Source organism: Tupaia chinensis, unplaced genomic scaffold, assembly GCF_000334495.1.
Source record: "Tupaia chinensis unplaced genomic scaffold, TupChi_1.0 Scaffold146687_1, whole genome shotgun sequence".
NCBI lineage: Eukaryota > Metazoa > Chordata > Mammalia > Scandentia > Tupaiidae > Tupaia > Tupaia belangeri.
Window position 1 is genome coordinate 3,083,519 of NW_006206544.1, and position 20,174 is coordinate 3,103,692.

General features: G+C 38.2%; 1 long non-coding RNA gene across 1 annotated transcript in view; it reads right to left on the bottom strand.

Annotated features, from left to right (window-relative positions):
- Positions 1–8,228: 8,228 nt before the first annotated feature.
- The window catches only part of LOC102481983 (uncharacterized), a 108,443-nt gene continuing 96,497 nt past the window's right edge, over positions 8,229–20,174 (bottom strand). The window contains exon 3 of the long non-coding RNA XR_003548006.1: positions 8,229–8,388. This is a non-coding gene — a long non-coding RNA (uncharacterized LOC102481983). The remainder of the gene's footprint in view (positions 8,389–20,174) is intronic.

The following is a 20,174-nucleotide window of genomic DNA, read 5'->3' on the forward strand; positions in this document are numbered from 1 at the left end:
AAAAGACAAGAAATAAAGTTGATTCAGAGCCCAAACAACCTTTTAGTTATAGCAATTTGTTGATTTCTTAAAAAAAAAAAAGCTTTTGGCTTTTATTTATTTATTTCAAATTTAACTCAAATGAAATATAGGGAAGCAAACAACTGCCTCTCAGTGTTGGTCTGGTTCTGACCCCAGAGAAGAGGGTTTCAAGGAAGGGCTGTGTGGGTGTGTTGCAGTTTACCAAGACAACCGTCTGCAAGTCTCGTTTTCATCCTTAAACTCTGTGAGAGAAATAAAAGATTTGGGTTTTTTCCCTTCTGCATGCTTTTTTCATTGTGCATGAAACTCTGAGTTTGTGAAATTGACTTAACAAAAAAATTTGTGGCACTCTCTGGGAGAGCAGAATAAATTCAAATTCTGGAGCTTTTGCAGAAAGCAGACTTATAGAATGTGAGAAGTATGAGGAACTTAAGAGCTCATTTTTGTCCAACTGCTCATTTTGCAGATAATGAACCAAAGATGAGGAGACTTATTGGAAAGAGATGAGGAGACTTATTGGAAGTGTACCCAGTTCAACTTGGACTGAAAGTCAGGGCTTAAAGCCAGGGCTCTTAACCTTTCACAAATCGCAAAATTAAGAGACCTACATAGAAAGACATCTTTTTATAAATACACTCATTTATTCCTTAAACACACACACACACACATACATTCATACACTCTTATTTCTACTCTTGGGGATTACTTAGTAATATAACCAATCATGATACCATAACTAGAGAGATCAGGAAGAAGCATAATGTGTGACAAAGATTGCTTTCTTTTAGTGTTTTTCTTCAATATATCCCTAGAAATACAGAGAGTTTAGTATCTTCCCTAGCTGGGAAGGCCTTGCCTTCAGAGAAATGAGCTACATGGCTTGCCCCTCCCAGCTCGTTAAGATACCTGAAGGATGTTCCTGAGTAGTTATGGAATGTAACTTTTTTTTTTTAAATCTAACTAGCAAAAGGAGTAAAGGATAAAAACCCAAAAGGGCAGAACAAAGAAGCAATAATTGTATAAGCTGTTTCATAATGAACTGGCTTAAAAAGTACAGCAAATTCACTTGAAATAGACTGACCCAAAGTCATTTGGATTCTTAGTAGCAGATATGCAACTGCCCCAGTCACTTCCATGATGGATGGCTATTATTATTATTATTATTTTAATTTCTTGTCAGTGAGTCTTTGGTTACAAAAAATATACAATGGCTTCCTTTTCGCACTTGGCTTGTAGAGCTCCATTTGACACTTGCTATAGAATCACCAAATATGAGTCAGAATGGACCACAGTGACCATCAGACTTAAACTCCATCCCTCTTATAGATAGGGAAACTGAGTTTCGAGCCATGGCACGTTCTCTTGCTTGATAAAAACAAGCAGATATTAGAATACAGGTTTCTCGATGCTTGTATTTCCTGATGTTTTTAGCCACAATATCGTCTGGCTGCAGGAATGGTATGTTGAGTGGTGTGTAGGCTTTGGAGTGTGGGATAGGTAATGAATCCCAGATTTACTGCAAATATTATGCTGTTAAAATAATTTAGTCTCTCTATGCTATAACTTCCTTATCTGCATCATAGGAACATAATGTTCCTTTCACATCAGGTTGTTGTAAAAGTATTACCCAGGCTTAGATTAGTGCCTGGCTCAGCATGGTAAGAATGCAATGTTAGTGGTTAGTAGGAGGAAGAGTCCTGGAGCAGCAACAGGAAATGTGAAAAGGAAATCTGACCCTGGCCACAGGGACAGTGCTCCTTGGGCTGAATCTCAGGTCTGTCTGAAAAAGCAGTGTCAATAGAATAACAAAAAAAACCCTTATATTTTAATACTATTTAGATTATATACATAGGAGCCAGGAGGTGGCATAATTGTTAAGGTACTGGACTCCAACATGGCCAACTGTGGTTCAAATCCTGGACCCAGAGGCTTAAAACTCACCTCAGGCATATGTGTGTGCATGCCCAAGATTCCTAGAGGAGAATGGAGATGAAGGGATAGCGTTGTGGCCATTCCCTGAGTGTGTGTGGGGGGTTATATACACACATTTACAAATGTGTGTGAATTATACAAATATGTGTAAAATACATATTTGTAAAATACATAGCACTATGCCTGAAACAAGTTGAATGCTTGGACAACATTTATTATCTCATCTGTTACTGTCATAATTAAAATCTGATTAATCTCTGGCACTGGCTTCATTAGCCCTTCTAAGATCCAGAATTTTGTGACTTTATTTGGCAATGCCTGAGATAGAAAATCACCAAGATTTATCAAATTGTTATGCCTTTGCAGGGAAACAAAATCAATGGGATGTGTATGAGATTTATTATGGTAATTGTTCACATGATTATGGAGCCTAAGAAGTCCCATTATCTGCCATCTGCAAGCTGGAGAACCAAGAACGCTAGTGGTGTAATTTAGTCCAAGTCTGAATGCCTGAGAATCAGGAACTCTGATGTACAAAGGCAAGAGAAGGTGGATGTTCCAGAACCAATAGAGAGAGCAAATATGCTTGCCCTCAATGGATTGGTTGATATCTACCAACATGGATGAGGGCAGATCTTCTTTTTTTTTTTTTTTTTTTTGAAGAGGTTTCTGCTACAGGGCATGTGTGCTTGCCAGAAAGACAGAGAGAGACAGAAAGCGAGAAATAAATCTCTCCCCCCGCCCACCAGAGGCAATGGCCATGCCGCAATCCCTTCTCCTCCATTTTCCTCTCAGGATCTTGGGCACGCACACACACACTCCCGGCGTGAGTTTAAGCCACTGGGTTCTGGGACTCAAACTGTGGTCAACTAGTTTCTTAATGCTTTTCTAATGAAGCCTCTTGTTCAGGTACTTTACTAAACCAAATTAATCTAGTAGGCAATTACTTGTCTTCCTTTGCTAGTCTCTTTCTTTTTCCCAGCTTGGTACCCAGCTTTCTCACACAATATGCAGTTCTACATTGAGCTCAAAATGATAGAGAGTCAGATATTATAAATCGTAAAATAGTGCATATAGTTTGTTCATTCTCTAAATAATGGTTCTGTGCCTCTTTAATTGTTGTGGTACACCATGCTGTGAATCCATTTAGAATCACTGTTTCATAGGCCATAGGGCCACCACTTATTTTGTCCCATTCCTTTAAGCTGTCATAGACAAAGGATCTTCTGTACGCTACAAATAGGCTTCATACTCAAATCTTCATAGTAGGTTGCTTGTTTGCAAGCCCTTTAAAAATGAACAAATACTTTTACATAAATTATACTTGGGCAACAGAAGCTCCTCTTAGCCTGTAATATTTATACATCCTGGCCAGTAGTAACAAGTCTAGTAAACAGTAACTTAGCCATAACATAACCTTTCATAGACTTCTAATATGATAACGACAACAACATGTATGAAGTAATTTGATCTTTCTGACATTGAAATTTGTTATATTCAGCAGCATTATATTATACATTGTTTGCAACCATATCACTTACTATTTATAAACCATCTTCTATATGTAAGTCACTATATTGTACACTGAAAGATCAAAGGTTCATAATAGAGAGTGGCTTTGCTCTCCAATCTATTCACAATCGAGCAGCAAAATGAGTCCCAGAGAAAGAAGTCATAATAAAGCATATGGAAAATGCAAAGTTAGCATGTCGAGAGAGAAATGGTAAGTGTACTGAGTCCATCTTGCAGGAAGGAGCTGGGCGAGGTTATGTTTCTTAGGAAAGATGATCCAAATATTGCAGGATGAGTAGACATAAGTCACGAGAAGAAGGTGTTGGGGCAGAAGGCCATACCAAGCAGTGAAAAGATGAAAAATGCCACAGCACATTAGAGAAAATAGTTCAGTGTGGCTAAAACTCAATCTTTAAAAGGAGTAATGGAGCATGGGGTACTTGATGTGGAAGTCAAGTCCAGATCATGAAGGGTTTTGAATGGTATGCTAAAGATTTACAATCTTATCCTGAGCTTATTGTTAAGTCACTGAAAGATTTGTATGCAAAAGGATTATTTCATAAAATAGTTTTTTTTAAGAAAGGTAATTCTGGATACTGTGTGAAGCATGAATTGAAAAGACAATGACTGGAAGAATGGAAAAAAGTTAAGAGAAAATAAAAACCAAATGAAGGCAGAAATGATGAGAATGGAAAAAGAGTTGGAATCAGACAACTTCAAGATAAGAGGAATGGATAGGTGGTGAGGCAGAGGGAGGAGTCAATGTAGACTCATAGTTTTCTGATTTGAAGTTCTTAGGTTGATGAAGAAACCACTTACAGAAAAATAAAATACTGTAGGGGGAATAGATTCTAGAGGCGGAACGGTAGAGGAGATGTTGAATTTAAAGTTGCATATCCTGGATTTGAAGAGCATATGAGACTTCGGCATTAAGATACATTATAGGTAGGTGGAATTCAGAAGAAATTTGGGAATTATCAGAATTTGAATAAGTACTAGTCTCATTCTCTGTACCCCCATGGATTGATGAGGCTTTAGTTTTCTCCTTGGGCTTCCTGTTGACACCTTCTCCCCAACCCAAGAATCAATCAAACAGTAGAAAGAGGGTTCCATCAACTTCATAGAAGTTACCAGCTCCAAATTATTGTGAAGACCATGTCGTCATGGCAATGGTAATGTTTTGCTGACCAGATCGTGGAATCTACTCCTTCTCATCCCTTGCGTTGCTCACAGGTAGGACCAGTATTACCTCACACCTCTGTACTCCCCATCAGGGTTCTCAAATTGCTTCTACAAGGAACTGACCATGGACCCACACACAGGTATATACTCACCAGGCCTGGCCCACTGGGTCATAGACTATAGACCAAAACAAAGGGAAATTATTCTGGGTCATGTCCAGATCCTTGGATCCTAATGTGTAAGGGTACTTCTGTACCTTGGGATGTAACTTTCTTGGTCCAATAAGCAAAATAATGCCCTCTCCCCCCCACTCCCCCCCCAAAAAAGCCAAAGAACTCCATGTCCTAATCTCTAGAACTACTGATATGTTACCTTATAAGGCAAAAGGGAATTAAGGCTGTTAATTATCCTAGACTTTCTGGGTAAGCTGAATATAATCATGAATCTATAAGAGAGAGGTAGAGAGAAGGTCAGAGTGGTGCCAGTTGAGAAAGACTCAACTTACTGCTGCTGACTTGAAGATGGGCCCACAAGTCAAAAATGTGGGCAGCCTTGGGATGTTGGAAAAGGCAAGAAAATGGATTCTCTTCAAGAGTCTCCAGAGATGAACACAGCCCGGAGAACATATCAATTTTGACCCAGTTAGAACTGTGTTAGACTTAAAGAGCTCTAAAATAATAAATTTGTATTATTTAAGCCACTGCATTTGTATTAATATGTTTAAGCAGTCAAATAATGCTAATACACCTATAAATACTCAAAAGAGCAGGATAGCACAACCCAGTGTGGAGGTGTTGATGCCCTATAGGGTGGATTTTGACAAGTCTGGGAATGGAGCCTGATTCTTTCACACCCATCCCAGATTTTTCTGACACAATAGGATTTTACACAGCTTTTTAAATTTCAGAATAATGTCTCATTGTGTCACAATTCTCCTACCTCAGTCTCCCAAGTAGCAGGGAGTAAAGGTATGTGCCAAGTTCAGTTTTGGGGGCCAGCCTCCCATTTGGCCTCAGCCTGCTACCTAACTGTATCAACCAGCATGTGTGACTGCATGTGGGTCCTATATCGCCTTCGTGAAGCAAACTGTGGGACAGAGAACTCAGGCATGTTTTTCACAGAGCTGCAGCCAGCTATCCTCTTGCATTTATTCTTACCATTCATCACTCATTTCCCTTTTTTGCTCATTTATGCTTCCTAGGAATGTAGTAGCATGTGTAGATTGGGCTCACCAAGGCTGCTTTCTAAGAACCTGAGACAAGTAGAGGCTGCTACCATGCATGTGGGTGAGCCATTTCTAAAGGGTGTGTAGAGTGATCAGAAGGGTCAATGGATGGGTTCTTAGGAAGCCTACAAGAGCCAAATGGCACAAGAAGAGCCTGAAGAAAGAGCAGGGCAGAGAGGGAGAAGAACAAAACAAAACTGGGAATCATCAGTGTTTTAAACCCGAGGGAGCAAGAAGTATGCCGTAAGAGGAGTGGTCACTGAAATGATGGTCGGTGAGACCAAGTAAGAGGAGAATTGACATTTAAAAATTAACACTGACGTAGCCGTTGCAAACCTTGGCAAAGGTAGAGACAAAACCAGGTTACAGGAGATTTAGGAATGAATCAGAAGAGATGAAATCTAGACAGCAGCACAGGCATCTCTGTAGGTGTCTTGGGTACGGAAGCAAGTGTGAGATAGCACCTTAGCTAGCAAATAAAACTGGGTGAGAGGAAGGAGTTTTAATTTCTATTTTCATCATTTTTTTTTTAAGACTGGAGAAAACATATTCCTATCCTAAAGGAAATGAGCCTAGGGAGAAGACAAATTTAAAGATTTACATGATAGAGAAGTCACACAGGTATACACCTGGTAGAGAATGTAGTATTTTCACTTTATCTCCTGGAATGCTGTCACACATGCACAAATGTGTTTCCCTCCTCCAAATCTATTAACAATTTGGCTACAACTTCTGTTTGAGGAGGCTCACTCTAAGTCAGACAGGACATTAACAAACAATTGACCCTCTACAGGTGATTCTAGGTAGCAGATAGAGTCATGGACTTTTTCTCTTTGCCTTTTCTTAGAGAGAAACAAAGATTTTGGTAGCACCCAGTCCAGTGAATTAAAACTAGCAGAAGGCAGGAGGCACCCACACTTCCAGAATAGGAAGGGATTTTGTTTGTTTGTTTTGGTGAACTTCAGAATTATCCTGCATTCTCCCAGAGGAAGAATGCAGCCACAAAGCGTGATAAATATTAATACTAGGCTGAAGCAACTCAGAAAACTTCTTCCCGTTAACACCCTCTACAACAAGCATACACATATGTGCACATACACATCCATACAATTTGAACCAGAAAGAAACAAATACAAAGGTTGGCCAATTGCTCTTTTTTAAGAATCAGATTTTTAGTGTTTGAGGGACATTTTCAGAATGACTTAGTTTAGTACTCTCATTTGACAGTTGAATAAATTGAGGCATAATGAAAAGTTATAACAAAAGCATGCCAATATTATAATGTGCTTCTACATACATTACTTCATTTGATCCCCAAAAAGATAAAACTAGAACAGATCAAAATTGTACCTCAAAAATATTCTTTTAATCCCTGCACTTCTATACAATAGGGGTATTTATATTCCTCTCCTATTGTCTACAGGTTGAATACATTATTTCCACTTTTCAGGTACAGAAACCAAGGTTAAAGTATGTAAAAGCATAAGTGGGATGTCAGACATTGGACATGTCTGACGATCTAAAAAATCATGTCAAAAATCAACATAAAATTTTTTAATTTCAGAGATTTCTTTAATTTTTCTTAATTTTACATTTTCTAGTATTTGATGCTTAGTTTGACTTACAAGGTTTAATTAAACATCATGACCATGTTTTATGATAGATGAAACCATGAAGAAAATGGAAGATGAAGGACTTGTTGAAAGTCTTGGAAGTAGTTAACCACTGTACTAGTACTAAAGCAAGAGTTAGGCTCTGAAGTCTTCCCCCCTAGCCCCGGTACTGGGAGTTTTCCATCCTGCTTACAAACTGACGTTATCTGAGGAGCTTTTTAAAAAAATACAAGCGCCTGGACCTTGCCCTAGACTAATTGAATCAGAATCTCTAGTGGATGGGCTCTGGGTGTCTGTTTTTATAGCTGCTGTTTGTTTGTTTATTTGTTTGTTTTTTAAAGCTTTGTAGGTGATCCTTTGAGCTTTTGAGCTTGCGTTGAGAATCACTGCATTATACATTTAAAATTCTTCATTTTCATTTCACAGAGTTTGTTTTCCTCTCCTGCAATAATAGCTAACATTTTTTTTTTTTTTGGTAGCATTCTGGCAGCGATGTGGGATTCATTTTATTTTAGCTCTCCACGGAACAGAAACAATGCTACTGTGTATACAAGTATCTTGTAATACAGGTTACCAAAGTCTTATTAAATTGCCCACTCTAACAGCAAGAAGAAAAGAATTTCTTCAACCTGTGCTCCCCAAAAGCAGTCAAATACTTTCTGTACCATATGGCACTGGAGGCTAACATCACATTGCATCCATACAGCACAGAGGAATAAATACTAGAAACATAATACCTTTGTTTTAATTGCTGATGATGGTGGCTACAGCGTGAACAGAAACTCCCCGATGAAGGATGAGACTCGGAACACAGATGAACACAGAGCCGGTTGTCTCTCACGCCAGAGCCCCCCGTGTATTATTGCTGGTATCCATGTGTAACAGATAGTATTGTGCACTGGGCTGGAAGATAATAAATAGATGTGAGATGATGATTTACAGAAGGGTGCTTAGAACTCCTTGAACCAGCAGGAGAAGAAAACAGTGCTGGTACAAGGTTGTACTGTCAAACTCAAAATCCTTTTTTTCCTTTCTCTCCAGAGGGTAATTTCTTCAACACATAACTTGCTTTCTGCCTTATCATCCAGAAATTTGGTGGTTAATTACTAAATTGCCTGATCCACACATTTCTGTAATATTTATTCCCCTTTGGTTGACTTTCTCTCTCTCTTTTTTTAAAAGCCACACTTTTAATAAAAAATGTCTCATTAAAACCGCCTTTACTTTGGGCATCTTTGTACACCTATTTCTACTCCTTTTAAAAATCCAGTTTTATTTAAGCAATTGTAGTTTAATGAAACTGTGGTCTAACTACAATCTATATGATTGAGATCTCCACAGCAATGAAATAAAATAAAATAAAATGAAACTGAACATGCCAGTAAATTCTTTGCATGATTTATTTTAATAAATTGTTTTATTTCATATGATTTTCATTGACAGAGAAAGAAACAATTCCACAGAAAGTGGTGATGATAGATATATTAAGGTGATTAATGATGTTGTTTGGTTGATGTCTCATCTGTATCAAATGAAAAATAGGTTCTTATTTATCTACAACTATGTTTTTTATTATTCTAATATTAAAAATAATCACAAGAACAAAACATAATTAATTTGCCAAAAATGGAGCATGTTTTATTTAAGGGCTTACCTTAGACTACACAGTTTTACATATAGACCACCTAAACCAGCCCTCAGTGTCTCATAGGCCCCTCCATTTAACATAGCAATTAAGCATACTGCCTGTACAGTCACCCTGGGGAGTCTAAATCCCACCTCCACCACTTGCAAGCTGTATAATATGGGGTCGGTTGTCACTGTGCCTCAGTTCCACATTTCTAAGATAAGGATAAAAGTAGTATCTATCTTGGGAGCAACAGATGGTGTAATGGTTATGTCATGGACTCTTAGTCAACTGTGGTTTGAGTCCCCAAACCGATAGCCTGGAGCTCACACTGGGCACATATGCACATGTGCCCAGGATCCCAGAAGGAGAATGAAAGAGAGGAGATTGCAGAGTGACCAATTTCTGGGGGTATGATTTCTTGCTTTCTGTGTCTCCAGTGAGTGCATATGCCCTAGAGCAAAAAAAAAAAAAAAAAAAAAAGAAAAAAATTATGCTTTACAAAAAATAAAAGAAAAAGTAATAGTATCTATTTCATAGAGTTAGTGCAAAACATCAAATGCCTAATGCTTAATGTGTGTGCTCCATAAAATAAAGTATTATAGTCACCAGTCTGGGGTGCCCCTTATTAGTCATAGTGCATTCATAGGTTTCTGATGAACTGTATACCTTAATTGGAAAACATGAGTGTGTTCTACCCAATTCATTTTTCTGATTATTTTGTCAACTCATCATTCAGGATTGAGAGTTCCAAGGTAGAGAAAAGTGACTCAACTTGTGTTGAATCAAGCAGTTTGAATCCCTCTCCACCAAGACTTTGCTAAGGAGAAAACAACTCTTCAGGAAAGAACAGAATATCCAACCAACATGCATTTGAGTTAAGCCCTGCCTCTTACCGTGAGATCTTTAATGAATTATTTAATCTCTCCAATATTCAGCTTACTCAGAAGCTAACTATTCTGAGGATTTAAATAAGATCACACATGCAAATATTTAGCCACATGCTGGGCTCAATTATTGTTACTATTATCATTTATCGTTAGAAAGAAGATAGAGTGTAGACACATGGGAGGTACAGATAGGGAGAGACCAGAAGCCATAGGAAGAGGGGGACCAGCAGTTAGAGTAATGGCTATGTCGTTGGACTCCCATGTAGTTAACCGCAGTTCGAGTCCTGGACTCAGCAGCTTAAACATTCATCGGGTGTGTGTGCGTGCATGTCCAAGATCCCAAGAGGAGAATGGAGGAGAAGGGATTGTGGCGTGGCCATCACCTTGGGGGGTGATTTCTCGCTTTCTGTCTCTCTGTCTCTTTGTGTCTTTCTGGCAAGCGCACGCGCCCTATAGCAAAAACCTCTCCAAAAAAAAAAAAAAAAAGAAGCCATAGGTAGAGGGTGCAGGACACATTTGGGATGGTTTACAAAAAGAGTGGTCTTCTGGGTCTCCAAACACCATCTGGTCCCTCCCTGTTATCTACTCCTCCCTGTGAACTGCGAACTGTTGCGTTCAGTCATTCAGTCAGTATTACTGAGTCCCTAGTATGGCTGGGTACTTTTCTTGGTGCCAACTTTAAATCAGTGAGCATGACGGGCTATAGTCCTACTCTCAGAGAACTTACATTCTATGAAGACCCTCCAATAAGCAGGTAAACAAAGTAAGTGAGGAGGATAATTTCAGGTCATGAAAAGATAATAGTCTGGGCTATGGGAAAGAATACTTTAGATAGTGGATAAGAAAGGCCAGTTGAAGAGGTGAAATTTAACTAGACTAGAATAAAGAGAAGCCATCCATGTAAGATCTGAGAAAAGAACATGCCATTCAAAGGTCCTGAAGTGAAGTGATTTTTGGCCCATTTCCAGGCCAGGGTAGCTATTGAATGCATTGGACTGCGCTGGAAAGCACAGCAAAGCCCTGGCTTTGGAGGGCATTGCGAGTCCTGGAAGGAGCCTGAATACCTGGTGCTACATGAGGCCATGAGAAGCCTTGAAGCAGGGCATTGCAGTGATGGGCCTACCACACAGGCTCTTGCTGTGAACCATCAACAGGAAGCCATGTAGAGTGTACAAGATTCACTGTCACGTATTTGTTCTTGACAACAAAAGAACGGGGTGATTAAAGTAGAGGTTTTGCTCTCTACTATGGTTTCCATGTGTCTTACTAAAATTTATATGTTGAAATGTGATTGCTATTATGACATTGAGAGAGGGAAATCTGAATCTGACTATGGTATTAAGAGGTGGGAGATAGTTATAATTAGATAAGTCTATAAGAATAGGGACCCTATGATTGAATACTGGTGGTTATACAAGAAGAGAGAGAAGAGCCAACACACACTCTTCTCCTTTCGCCATGGGATGACTGACACTGCCTCAGCACTGCAGGGATCCTGCACCGACGAAACAGCCTTCACCAGGTGCTGCCTGCGGACCTGGATCTCAGGAATCACGAGCTGCATAAACCTTTGTTCTTTTCGTGGTATTCAGTTATAGCAACAGAGAAACAGACTAAAAATACCCTTGCAATTTTATAAATAAGAAAACTAAAGTTCACAGTTTCCAATTTTCCCCCGACTTGATTCCTCATTCTGGCAGAGGAAAATGAGTTAGTGGCAAGTTATAGGTTCTGGTTTCGGATTTGGCTCTTCCAATCCTGACCTCTAACTCTGTCAAGGGATTCAGATCACACTTGGTTTAGCAATCAGATTTATTCTATGAAATTTTTTTAAAATAAAAGTTTTGATTATTTTTCTCCTGTTTGTTTTTCACACCTTATGATTTCTATTTGATTTCCCATTAGGTCCTGCCAACTAAGGGTAAACTCCTTGGATGTATGTGTTAGGCTTCTGTGAGTGGTAATAACCGCAGTGCTATAAGAATCACTAAACGCATAAATATGACATGACTCCCTTCTCGCCATTCCCTGCGCGGAAGTACAGACTGAGTGTAACGAGAAGTCTGGTGAGGGGCTCAGACAGGCAGTGTAGACAGAGGCATATCATCAACATCTATGAAGATTTCATAAGCTCTTCTAGACCTTCACAAACCGTGCCTCTCATTAAAATAGCAAGCACAATAATTTGTACTATATGGTAATTCCAACATTTGCTATTCAATATTTGAGGTATTTACAGCTTTCCAAGTTACTGGACCAAAAACGCATAGAGCTCAGAATGACAGTGGTCAAAGATAACATTACATATGCACTTGGACCAGAAAAATAAAAGGAATGTCTTAGAATTTAATGAGAGGTAGAAAGAAACATTGGTTCTTTTCAAAATTGTAGGATCGACAGTACTAGTGATGACACTTACACTGATTTAGTAAGAGAGAAGGTAGACAAACTTGGCCATAATGGTAACGAGCTAGGAAAATTGAGCTGTATTAATCAAACAGAGTAAAGAAAAATGTTCATTAACTGCATAGTTTGTTAGCACTACCCTTTTTTTTTTTTTTTTTTCACTGTTTGTTAGGAAGACGGAGGCATGCACTGGAAACACTAATTCTAATTATTACTGTAAGTGGGAGTTTTTGGCACAAGGTCAAGAAATAATAGGAGAATGTGTGAATCTCACTACTGAGCTGCAGTAAGTCTAATCATTTGAATAAAGCCAGTTGTTTTTTCTTGGACCGTCTCTGGGCTGTTCAGTGTTCTGGATGAATCTAACACAATCAGGCTGTTCTCTGGTGTATAATGCCTCAGGGCAACTTGCTTCCTCTGCCGTTTATTAAAATGAAACATTCATATTAAAACCCCATTTTTTAGTGATGACCAAATATACATTAGTAATGACATTATTAAAACTATTTTGTTACAAATGAACTTTCACACTAGCGTGTTGCAAAGCGGCACAAACAAATCTATCTAATTTTGCTGGAGATGGCTTTAAAAGCTTGCAGATCTTTCTGGCGCTATTACAGAAGGGGATTTGATGTGTGTTTCAGGAGACAATCTAAGTTTTTATGGCCATAAAAAATGAATACTGTTTCCACTACTCTACATAGCAAATAATGTATAATTCATGATTTTTCATTAACATGCAAATGTGAAATAGTGTCTTCTGTGTTTGCATCTACTAATAATCTATTAAATATTTAGAAGCATAGTAAAGAATACTAAAAATATTTGGTCTGGCTACTGTTTAAGTGGATTTTTCCCTCATATTTTTATTTGTCCATATAGTTACACATGTAAGAATGTGGGAGAAACAGACAAGCAAGTCATCAATGCAGTCACTGGCATTTGTAAAATAAGACAATAACCGTAATGTTTATGTAGTTCTTGGTACTTTCCGTAGCATTTTCACATAGTGTCTCAGCCACCCATGGCAACAAAAACATAAGGTTGATAATTATCCCTATTTTAGGGATCAAAAAAACCAAGACAGTGGTTTACTGGAGTGTTCTGTAAATATTTGGCCACCCAAACAGAGCAACATCCCAGGTGTCATGCTCTACAATATGTTGCACCTCGGGCTACCATAAAATCTTAGGTATAAGATTATAGAGTTCTAAGAGGTTGATAAATGTATTTGAAGAAGTCTATTTTATATAGCTTGCACTGGCCATAGAATCTGAAATTTTCAGTACTATATCTAGAGTGCCATGATTCTTCATTGGTTCATTCTACAAATATTCATTGAGGAAAGTTTTATACTCCCATGTGCTTGGCATTCTTCCAAGGGCCTGATGGGAATTAGAGATGAATCAGACACAGACATGCCATCAACGATAGAGCAGCAGAGTCCAGAAGACAGGCTATGAAAGGAAATTATTGTAATAAAAGGAATATTGCATCAAATGTCATTAAAAGGATACAGAAAGTGTTCAAAAGAGAGAACAAATGCTTTCAGACGAAGAGAAGACCTAGGCAGACTCCATAGAAGAGTGATGGATGCAGGCTCCAGTGGTTGAATGAAGCCATTGTACGTCTAAAGCCCCATCAAGTGATGTTTTGAAAATTGAAATTGTAGAGGCCATGTGAGAAACTACAAGAAGGGAGGATGATGAGCTAACCCTTCAAGTATTGCAGGATAAGAGAATAAATCCTCAAAAAGATAGTGGAAATAAATATGGAAGAAAAGAGAAACTTCAAATGTGACATGCTGGGAAAAAAATCCTTAGAACCAAACACTCTTCTCTGTGGGGCATCCATGGGTGTCAATGAGTTCAATCAAGATCATGGCAGAATGTTGAGCCACTCTCTTTTCTCTCTTAGTACGTTCTGGGATCGAATACACTTCAACTGTCACAATTTTATTATTGTTTTCAGTGCAATTTTTATCAGTAAGTATGATTCTATTAGGACATTTAGAAAAAATAACTCTGCTTACAAACAAATTTATCCTTACAAATCATGCTAATGACACTGTCTATGTCTTCAAGGAATTTTGTGGTTGAATGAAGATGTCTTCGGTCCCTGTACTGGGTTCTCCATCAAGTGGAAGTGATACGAGGACTGAGTTACCTTTCAACACTGTCACTTCTCTAACCACAAACCTGGACAAGTGCTCTTTGGTCCACCCTGAATACTGAACTTCATTATGAATTTAAGCATATTATAAACAATCTATCATATTAAAGTTTTAATAAAGAACAGAGAAACAGCCACAAAGATTATAAAAATAAAAAAATCACAAAGATCCATATTGCATTAGGAATATGCTTTTAAGACAGAATATTTGGATGACGTTTGAAAGGCTAGGCAGCTGCAATACAGTCCTTGCCACCCAAAAGCTGTTGCCATTCTGACAGGGTCGCTGCCCTGTCTGCTTTCGGGGATATCCTCTCTAGAACTGCCATTCTAAAGAAAGTTTTCTCTCCCTATTGGTGAATAATTCTGTGCCCAAGTAGACTTTTGCTGAATACCTTTTAAAGACTTTCCTATTACGTTATCAGGGGAGACTCCATGCTATACCACCACTACCCCCCACCCTTGGCAGGGCTGATTTTGCTTCAGGATTTTTCTATATCCCCACTTCTCAAGTACAATACAAACAGTATACCATTAGGGTACAACCAGGAAAGCTGAACACCTATGTGGTGCCTCATATATAGTGCACTCACAGTAAATATTCATGTGTAATGGGTCCAGATGGTGGCATAGTGGTTAAGGCACTGGACTCTCACGTACTCAACCATAGCTTGAAACTCATGCCAGGCATGTGTATGTGCATGCCCAAGATCCTGGGAAGAGAATGGAGGAGAAGGCATTGTGGCATGATGTGGTCGTTAGCCCTGAGAGGGTGATTTCTTGCTTCCTGACTCTCTCTTTTTTTGTCTCTCTGGGGAGCACATCCACCCTAGAGCAAAAATCTCTCTCTCAAAAAAAAAGTTATAATGAATAAATATTCTCCTGATATTTCTTAGTAGATAAAGGTAGGTTGCTAATTTCTGTCTCTGGAGTGGGAAAATTACTACAAAAAGTTTTTTTTTCATGTAACTCCTGTCTGATATATCCATGTCAAACATATCAAATCTCTCATGACAGAATGTGGTCTTGCAAAATGAAAATGAAGCACAGAGGTAAGCCACCTTGACTTTACCAAAGGACTGATATCTTATTCTGCCCAATTTCCTTCACTTTCCCACAAAATAAGTAAGGTTTAACAGTAATGCTCAAATGCAAATCAGCAGATTAGAGTTGAGCTGACTAGAGAGGATATTTATTTCAAAAAATGTAAAGACTAATAACTTCCTGATCTGAGAACTGCTCCTCTTACCACCGCCATCGAAGTTTGAATTCAGTAGGTGTGGGATAGGATGTTGGGTATAAGAATCAACATTTCGGTGTGGTTCTCCTGATAATTGTGTAACATGGCTGGGCTTACAAATCAGGGGTCTTTGGCATATACACCTGGCATCAGGATCACTCATAGCTAACAGTGGATTAGTGACAGAGTGAGAAAGAAGAGCCTAGGGAACCCATACTTCCCAGAAGCCATAGAACAGATAAAATCCATTAATTTTTTTTTTTTTTTTGTATTGCAAAACAAGAGTTAGAAGAAACTTACTGTTAAAGCCGTATCACTATCAAACCATTATTTCTACTGACCAACTTGCAGGTCATGAAAAGGTTTTTTTTTCTATCAATGTCTTTATTATCATAGGGTGTTCATTATGGGGCCAGTTTTCAGTTCAGGACAGGGTGAGCATGACTTCATCAAAGAATCTCAGGAGACTGAACAAGCAGAGAATCTGCTTAAGGGCAAAGGGAGTCAACGAATGTATTTTTTTTTTAGAGAGATTTTTGCTATAGGGCATGTGCACTTGCCAGAGAGAGAGAGAGAGACAGAAAGCAAGAAATCACCACCCCCCCCCCCCAGGAGGGATGGCCATACTGCAATCTCTTCTCTTCCATTCTCCTCTAGGGATTTTGGGCATGCACACATACATGTCAAGAGTGAGTTTTAAGCCACTGGGTTGGGACGTGAACTGCAGTCAATTACATGAGAGTCCAGCAATGTAACCGTTATGCCATCTGCTGGTTCCAGGAGTCAGTAAATGTTTTAAAATAACATTTTTCCTTTGATTATGATCACATTTTAGAGAACCTGAAATGGAAAACAGATGTGATAACTAGTACTTCCAAGGATAGTTAAGAGAAATACATATCAAGGGAGAGCTGATAACTTAACAATGGCTGGTAACTAGAGTCGATTCTATAGTAAGATGTAGGAGTATCAGAGAAATGGAGATTTGCTAATGGTTTTTAAGAGACTCCTCTATGGTCAATAATGATTCCCTGTCTGGCATAAATAAAATCATACTGTGGATTAAGTTGTTGATACAGAGAAGAAAAGAGAGAGAAGAATCAAGATGTTTACCTTTCCTTTTATGACATATATTGTGTGCAAGATTTCTGTGCTGGACTGTAGAGGGAATGGGCATAGCAGGAGCTATGCGAACAGTTCCAGAAAGCAGAGAGAGCTGGAACACACAGGACAGGACGGTTGCTCTCAGCGCAGATGAACAGAGTATGTCATGTATTGAGAGAGCAGCATGTGAAGAGTTTTTGGGGGAGCCTCAAACCCAGATAATTTTCCTATGTTTAGCCAATGCGAGAGTAAGGATTTAGTAACTATTGGCCATTGGGTGTGATGATATAAGGTGCTACCTGGTCTAAAAGCTTTGACCTAACTTCTTGTTGCGATATATTGCATTTTACTTTTAATTCCATTAACACTGTGCCAAGTGTATTTCCAAGAGGGTATAAACAACACTATGATTCTGGGGGTAGCTCTTCCTAGCTAAACATAAAGCAAGGTGATGGCTATAAGAACAGAATCTTAGCTGTTTTTCTTTTTCTTTTTTTTTTTTTTGCTATAGGGCGGAAAGACAGAGAGAGACAGAAAGCAAGAAATCACCCCCCAGGAGGGATGGCCACGCCACAATCAATCCCTTCTCCTCCATTCTCCTCTCAGGATCTTGGGCACACACACCCACCCACCCGGCCTGCGTTTAAGCCACCGGGTCCAGGACTCGAACCGCAGTCAATTACATGAGAGTACAGTGACATAGCCATTATGCCAACTGCTGTTCCCCCAGAATCTTAGCTCTTTATGGCAGTGAAATAATTATAGAAATTGTATAAGAATTTCTAATGACCATTAAGAAATAGGATAACAAATACTATTTAGTTGAAAGAGTTTCTCACATGAGGTGATCTACCTAGTATATATGTTAGGAACATACTTCCGTTCTCTTTCTAGGATATTTTTTCCCTGCATATCTGTGATAATCTGAGAGCCTTAAATATCAATAGTACTGCATTGGCGCTTGTAGTTACAACGCTGCGTAGTCTTACTTTCAAATAGTGTGATTTCTACCAGGCCTGGTTTCTTTTCTTTCTTTTTCTTTTTTCTTTTTTCTTTTTTTTTTGGTCTCTGTCCATAAGCATATGCTGATTTACATATCTGTACTAGCTAAAAATCATATTTGCTCCGTAGGTCTAATTTTCAAGTTCCAAGCATCCAAGCATTAGCAGTGTGACCACAAAGATCTATGATCTGATGCTTTATTTGATTTTTGTGTGTTTGTTTTAATGGAAGAGTAGAAAGAGAAGGAAGAAGGGAGGGGAATATTTGATTTGCTGTCTAGCCAACACAATTCCAAAAAGCATTAAGCTGAAACTGCTACAAGTGTTTATTTTCTAACTCTTTCTTGTATAATGGGAACAGTCAAGATCTGAACATGAGTCAATATAAGGTTTGTGGTTTTATGATAAGCATATCAGCCAGTGGATTGAATAAACCCCAGTGACAGCTGTGATGGTTCTTGGAATCAGACATCCTTCAATAACATGTGCCCCCAGCTTACAGACACTGCTGTAGAATAGGGTCAAGGCTTATGGCAGATGTTGAATGTCTCCGAGCTATGTGAAATTTCTCTCGTGGATCCGTGCCTAACAACCATTACATCAAACCACAGGTACAACCAAGCCCATTTTCCTCTCTGACATGAAACCGTTACTACTGTAGAAGCAAAGCCTTATGCAATTGCTAGCTGAAAAAGCCACCTCTCTAAAAGCTGAAAGAAGATAGGCACACAATGGGAAACAGTTGGGCTATTCCATCTATCAGGATATACAGTAATGACTTTATGCAGCACAAACCATATAGAACATTATACTGTGGTGCATTAGAATAACACCTGAGGTAACGATGATTATAGCTTAAAAAATTAATTTTGTAGAAACACTTACAATGTTATTAGCACACTTTATAGATATGGTTTGATTCAACTCTAATCTTTATTGGAATAATAACATTAATTCTTTTCATAGAAAAAAACTGATGGCATCAATGATTAATTCATTGAACAACATCTTGTCATTGAGCAATTAGGCCAGATTTGCTATAAGCATCTCATAAAACAAAGTTTTTAAGACCATAAATAACATGGGTCAGAAGGCTTCAAATACCAGTGAATTTCCAGAATACCTGTTAAACTAGTTATTGTTTCCCAGAAAATTCTGGGAACTGAATACTTTCTAGGTAGTCTGGAAATAGTTAAAGGAATGAAAAGGTAAAATTTCTATACTTAATAGATATTTTTTAAATGAGTAATGGAAAAATACAAGAAAATGCTAAGAAATAGAAATTACCAGTATGATCCAAATTATGAATAATTTTTATGTGCTAGTTTACAAAGAATGCTACACTTTATTTCATTAAATCGTCATAATAATACAGTGATTTGCTTAGAGTTAACAGCTTTACTCCTATCAGATCCTAGACCATAATCAAGTCATCTCAAGACCACTTATTATTCTTTCCTTACATTTTCCTTACACTTATTATTCTTTACTGCAGATAAAATTTCAAACAGTTCTGTAGAAAAATGCACCTGAAATGTGGTGACAGAATGTAAATGCCTCTGACTCCGAATATCAGATGTTGTTCACTCTCCAGCAATTGCTGACCTGTATGTGTAAAACCCTCTAACAGACCTCATGATGATTCATGGAAAGAGCATAAAGTACCTGGTTGCTTGATTCTAATTTCACTACACGAGGAGGAAAACTGTCGTGAAAAGTAGGCCCAATCCACAGAAGTCCCTTTGCAAATGGTCTCTTTGTCTTTCCCATGAAGAAAACCATCATCATGTGTTCTCAAACTTCTGTAATCTTATCACTTTGCAAGATGGATTGTAGCAGTTATCAAGAGAAAAATGGACATCCTAGAAACTGCTAGTGAATAGATGTCTTGAAAATGCAAGAAATACTTTGCATGATATAATATCTTGCTTTTTCTTGACATTATGGTTAGCTTTTGATCTGGCAAGACACACATATATATTCCTATGTCTATTCTGTGACTATAATTATTCTTCAAATTTAAAAAAATAAAACAAACAAGAAAAAGAAGATAAAGATTCTTTCTAAACAGAAAAGAATATCTGGTTTTCTTTCTTAAGCTGCAACATATTATTTCTCACAAAAAACACATATATAATAGTATACATTTTAAGTTTTCTAAGCACTTGTCATTCTGCATGTGAGAACAAATTATTACAACATGCTATACTTGAATAATTTAGTAATGTTAGCCAGTCATCTCAAAATAT